Genomic DNA, 6,372 nt, shown 5'->3' with positions numbered 1-6,372 from the left:
GGGGGAGGGAGGAGGGGGCGCAGGCAGCTGCGGGCCAGGGCCGGGCGCCTCTTAGTCGGCAGGGCTGAGGCGGAGCGGCAGACCGTGCTGGGTCCGCAGAATCAAGAGGTGGGGCCGGCGGGAGGGGGCTGGACGGAGAAGAGAAGGTCCTGGAGGGGTTGCAACTCCCAGACCCCTCCCGGCCACCCAAGATTCTGTCCCCATGGCTGCCCCCTTCCTCCTGGGAAATTTCCGCGGCGTGACGTGGCCTTCTCACTCTTTTCACCCCGCTTTCTCCCAATTTACCTGCTTTCTGTCAACTGGGAAATTACACTTTCCCCCATCCCCCGCATCTCTCTCCCAGCCTCCCTCTCCTCCCGTGTTTTGGAGGGGCACAGGGGAATTGAGATGGGGCTTCCTCATCCAGTCTGCGCTCAGGGTGGGAGATGCCCCGGCGAACCCTTTGAGTGGGCTGAACTCCAGGAGGGAAGGGCTTCGGCATTCTCTCCTGCGCCCCCGCCCCCCCCCACCCAAGCCGGTATCCTGAAGTTTGGCCGCCTTTTAGGGAGGCTTGGGGGGCATGATGGGAACCCTCGCTAATTTAGCATTGGTGCAAATTCCTGTGACGTTTGGGGGTTCGAAGCAAGCAAAGCGAGCAACCCAAAATGAATCTGCACGTGGCAGAACGTCTTTAGAGAATAGGCCTCTGGGTGTGAGGAAGATGAAGTTTTCTATTAAGTTTTTCACAGCCAGTGCTGGTTCTGCTGTATTTGGAAACGCACTGCAACCCGGTTCACCTGGATGGTGCGGGAGTGGAGCGACGTTTGAGCAGGAGCGAGCCCTGCCAGGCAGCTGGGAACTTTTAGCAGCCCCTTGCGTTGCCGCTGGCATTTGTTTTCTTGAAACGGGTTTGTTTGTGGGTGGGTGTGACTTGTGGTGTTTGTTGGAACAGTGCAAGAAGATGGGCCTTGGAAGTGGTTGTCTGGGCTTTGTGGCGCGGTGTGTTGGGGAGTGTCGGGGCAGAGTGCCGGGCCCCTTAACACGGGGGCGGATGCATCATTTTGGTGGCACATTGATGCCCGTCCTGGGCAGACACAGAATTGCGTGAATGACGTTTGTGGAGACTGGAGATGAAACTTCGCTGATTTCTATGTCCAATTTGCTCAGTTTGAATTTTCTCTCGATTGCTAGCTCTGCCAACTCTCTCCAGATTCCTCAAACTCCAGTTTGATCCGTAGTAAACAGAGATTTAATTTTTCTATTTTAGGGAAGTCGATTAGGTAAGGAGTAGAGCAGGAGTTGGGAATAGACCAGAACCTGGCCATTTCTTCCATAACCAGCTAACTTCTGTCTGGCTTCCTGCATCTTCCTGACTTTTGCCAGTGCATGTTAAGGATAAAGCCTGCAACTTCTTTGGCATCTTTTCTGTTCTCACACAGAACTTGGTTCCTTTATCTGGGGCCTGCCGTGGTCGTCAGGGATTTGAGGCAGAACAGGAGTAAATAAAGTGTACTAGTGTGCCATAATTTCCAAGGTGCTGCAGGTACTGGTTTAATAAGCCGTGCTGGTGGAGCCCAGGAGTGCTGGTGCAGACGTGGTCCCTGAATATCCCCTTCCTGTTGAAGGATGGCCTACTAATGGTGACCTAGGAGTGTCCATTCCCACGTGTGACGGGCTGCCAACTGTGTTATGTCATGATACTTTAGTAGTACATCCGTTTTCCCTCGACACCCTTATGCATGAAGAGCCAGATGGCCTGGCTGTTGTCTTAACTCTTAGTCTTGTCTGTCTGTGGTCACTTGTCTGACAAAACCTGTGATGGAACAGCTACAAAATGCAGGGAAGCAGGTGGGCTTGCTCTGGCATGTGAGGGCGCCTGGCTGAATGGGAAATAGGAAATGCATTGTGATGGTTCTGAATTGCAGAGGGAAGAATCTGGGAGGGCCTACAGATACTAAAAATTACCCACATGCCTCATCCCCCCACCTCCTGCCTGGTACTCTGCCACTGCCTACTTCCTCTTATGGCTCCAGTGTCTGCCAGGGAGCCACAGCAGGTGCACCTGCTGCATAAGTTCTGGCCCGCCCGGCTTCATTGTGTGAAGGTCTGAGAGGTGAGGTAAGGTAACCCTAGACTTCTCAGGAGGCAGAGCAGCAACCCATGGTCTGTGAATCTGTCCTTAGATGGAAGTAATTACTCTGCTCTGTGTCTGATAACTTGGGTCAGCGCTAATACAATGCTCACAACATAAATGCTCAATAAATATTCTTAACTAGCTGACTAATAAAGCAGTTCTGCAGATGGATTTAAAAAAATTAAACTACGTATGCGTTTAATAGCTCTTCCCACGCTTCAAGTATTGATGAGTGGATGGTCATAAGATCAGAAACAATGAAATTAAATAGTTCAGCGGATGATAAAGGCTGCCATTAAAAACAAGCTTTAAAATGTAAACATAACATGGGCTTACCCATTTTTCATTGTTCAATAGCTTCATTTTTCATGGGTTCAGGTTCGTGGACCTTTATGAATGATTTTGTAGTAATGTGTTTGAAAAGCTTGAAAATAAACATACAAAAAGTAGAGAGAATAGTATAATGAACCTTCATATTTCATCATTCAGATTGAATAATTATCAAGATTTTGCCAAACTTGCTTCATATGTCTCTTCCTCCTATTCTTTTTCATGTGTGATTGTGAGTCCCAGGCCTTATATCATTTCACCTCTATATAACTAGTATACATTACTTAAAAATAGGGTCTATTCTTACATAACTATAACGTCATTATGATAAATTAACAACTTATTAGTATGCTCTTCACATTTCCCAGATTATTTTTAAAAATCTTTGATTGTTAGTTTGTTCTAATCAGGGCCTAAAAAAGCTTTGCAGGCCTTGTCAGACATGGTTAGCTCTTTCATGAGCTTTAGAATTCTTTTTTTTTTTTTTTTTCTGAGATGGAATCTCACCTTGTTGCCAGGCTGGAGTGCAGTGGTGCGATCTTGGCTTACCACAATCTCTGCCTCCCAGATTTGAGTGATTCTTCTGCCTCAGCCTCCCAAGTAGCTGGGATTACAGGTGTGTTCTACCATGCCCAGATAATTTTTGTATTTTTAGTAGGGACAGGGTTTCATCATGTTGGCTAGGCTGGTCTCAAACTCCTGACCTCGGGTGATCCGCCCGCCTCAGCCTTCCAAAGTGCAGGGATTACAGGAGTGAGCGAGCCACCGCGCCCAGCCAGAATTCTTTATAATGGAGAGAACCCTCCATGGGGTCAGGACTTCTGGGTTTTAATCTTAGAGGTTTAGTAGTTCAGAGCATGGGTTGTAAACCCGGTTCCATGCCTCACCAGCGGTACAGTCTTAGGTATATAACTTAACCTTGTCGGGGCTCAGTTTCCTCATCTTTAGATTGGAGATAATAATTATGCTTTCCTTGTATTGTAGTTGGAAGGATTAATTGAGCTATGTGGGTGAAGCTCTTAGACAGTGGCTGGTGTATATTCTACCAGCTACTTAAGTCTCCTTGGACTGTTGCTTAATCTCTCTGAACTTCAGGGTTCCTGCTCTGTTAAATAAGAGACATACTTGGTTTTTTCTAGAGTCCCTTATTCCACCAATGGGCTTCTATTTGAAGCTGTTTTTATTTATTATTTATTTATTCTTTTTTTTTTTTTTGAGACAAGGTCTTGCTTTTGTCACCTAGGCTGGAATGCAGTGGCATGATCTTGGCTTACTGCAACCTCCGCCTCCCTGGTTCAAGTGGTTCTCCTGCATAGCTGGGATTACAGGTGCCCGCCACTACACCTGGCTAATTTTTTGTATTTTTGAGTAGAGACGGGGTTTTGCCAATTTAGCCAGGCTGGTTTCGAACTCCTTACCTCAGGTGATCCACCCACCTTGGCCTCCCAAAGTATTGGGATTACAGGGGTGAGCCACTGCGCCTGGCCTTATTTATTATTGTTTTAGAGACAGTCTTTATCTATCACCCAGTCTGGAGTGTAGCGGCACAATCACGGCTTGCTGCAGCCTTTGAATTCCTGGGTACATGCAGTCCTCTCACCTCCGCCTCCAGAGTAACTGGGACTACGGGCATGCACCACCATGCCTGGCTAATGTTTGTATTTTTTGTAGAGATGGGGTTTTGCCCTGTTGCCCAGGCTGGTCTCGAACTGGGCGCAAGCAATTCCAAACTCCTGGGATTACAGGTGCGAGTCAGCATACCCAGCCCTAAGCTGCTTTTATAAAAGTAGTGGAGGTACTACTAGGAATGTTTTTAACTGTAGGAAAAGTAATTTATGATTTTTGGTAATGAAGGAAGAATCCTCACAGTTTCAGAATTAGCTTTCCATAATTTAGAAAAGTCAGGAAGGTGGCATGTTCAGAACGTATGCAAGCCCAGAAGAAAAGCTAGAAAGAATTCCCTGAGCAGGGTTGAGTTATGATTACTTTTGGAGCTCCGGAAAGGATTTTACCTCAGATCTTTCAGATGTATTAAAGATGGCATTATAATGGCCTAGATCTAAGAGGATGTATTAATACCACTTAAGGCCTGCAAGTGTCTTTTCTCTGAAATATTTGTGTGAATATCAGGTCACATCCCTTTGCATGGGTGTGCTGACTGTCCTGCACTTGGGTATTAATACATAAGTCTTCTGGCTGCCTGGCTTCTGTACTGATCTTATCTCATTATGTTCAGCTTCAGACTCTTCTTCGATGTCAAGCCCTTGCCAGCGATGCCACTCCACACCCCTTTGAGTTCCAACAATGCAAATGAAACCAAGTCAGGTCGTTGCTAAATTTCGCTTGGCTGTTACTGGAGGAGGGCAGACAGGAAGTATGGGGTAGTAATGTCCCTGAGTCTGCCTGAGGCTTCCCGCACTGCCCCGTTTATTCAGCTCAAGATTCCAGTGCTATCGGAGGTAACGTGAGACCCCAGTAATGTTGTTCTTTGAAATTCTCAAGAAAGGTAAAATCTCGTTTTTGGCTATAATTTAAAATCAGATGTCAGTAAGCTGATAACTGGCCAGAGCTTCTCTGCACTGTTTTTCTCCACCCCTCAGTGGAGAAAACAGAAATGTCCCAAAATACAGGAAGCAGGGTGGAGATGCATATCGGACTAGATAATCAGCAGAATGTTCCACTCCTTTGCCTTCTAGTCCATTTGACTATTAGTAGTCAGGAGGACATTAGTGAGGCCTTGAGTTTGAACAGGGAGGGAAGGAACTGTGAAATCACTGTCCACATTTACTGAGGGCCGACTCTGGGGCAGGGCTCTCTGCTGGGTGCTAAGAACATGATACCACATCAGAGTAGGCCCTTGCCCATGCAGGGTTTATGATCTAAACAGGTGGACGGGTCAGTCACCTACACTAAGGTGACTAACAGTACCAAGGCGCACTATGGAAAGAGTCAAACGTGTGGTTCAGAGACCACAGAAAGATGAAAGCACAGAACCAGTGTATTCGGGAAAGAATTTATTAAGAGTTAAACTGGACCGGCCGGGCGCGGTGGCTCACGCCTGTAATCCCAGCACTTTGGGAAGCCGAGGGGGTGTGGATCACGAGGTCGGGAGATCAAGGCCATCCCGGCTAACACAGTGAAACCCCGTCTCTACTAAAAATACAAAAGATTAGCCGGCTGTGGTGGCGGGTGTCTGTAGTCCCAGCTACTCAGGAGGCTGAGGCAGGAGAATGGCGTGAACCCAGGAGGCAGAGCTTGCAGTGAGCCGAGGTGGCGCCACTGCGCTCCAACCTGGGCGACAGAGCAAAACTCCTCAAAAAAAAAAAAAAAAAAAAAAAAAGAATTCACCTGGACCTGGAAGATGCAGAGATAAGGGAGACTTTTATCCTTTTTTTCTAGGAAAGAATGAGAAATCGAGCAAATGCTTAGTATGCCCAGGTAGGACCAAGAAGGAGCAGAGCAGCTTGGGCAAAGAAGAGCAAGTTTTTGGAGGAAGGGAGAGAAGTTTTGAAAATACAGTTGCCAACTTTGGGAACAATTTCATTGATTGGCTGAGAGCACATCCTGAAATAGATTTTTTCATTTGTCTTTTTGAAACCTATTTCAGGAAAGAAGTTCAAACCAGCCATGAACATATGCTTCCTAGAGAGACCTTCCCTAAGTGTAATCCTGAGAGTAAATAGTGTGACTGCTTTCTGTCAGGCAGGCCCAAGACTGGGATGGGAGGTGTGACATGGAAGGGAAAATCCAGTAGCAGGCCTGTGTGTGTAGGCACTTAGGTATCATGAGAGCAGTAGTTGGATATGGTGAGTTACCATTCAGTAAATGGTATTACAAATAATAATGTTGGAACCATACCTTATAGCACATACTGAAATCAATTATAGTGAAATATAAGAGTTGGCCAGGCGCGGTGGCTCAAGCCTGTA

Source organism: Colobus angolensis, unplaced genomic scaffold (assembly GCF_000951035.1).
Source record: "Colobus angolensis palliatus isolate OR3802 unplaced genomic scaffold, Cang.pa_1.0 Scaffold13, whole genome shotgun sequence".
Lineage (NCBI taxonomy): Eukaryota > Metazoa > Chordata > Mammalia > Primates > Cercopithecidae > Colobus > Colobus angolensis.
The sequence above is the reverse complement of the archived record's forward strand: the minus strand, read 5'-3'. Positions refer to the sequence as shown.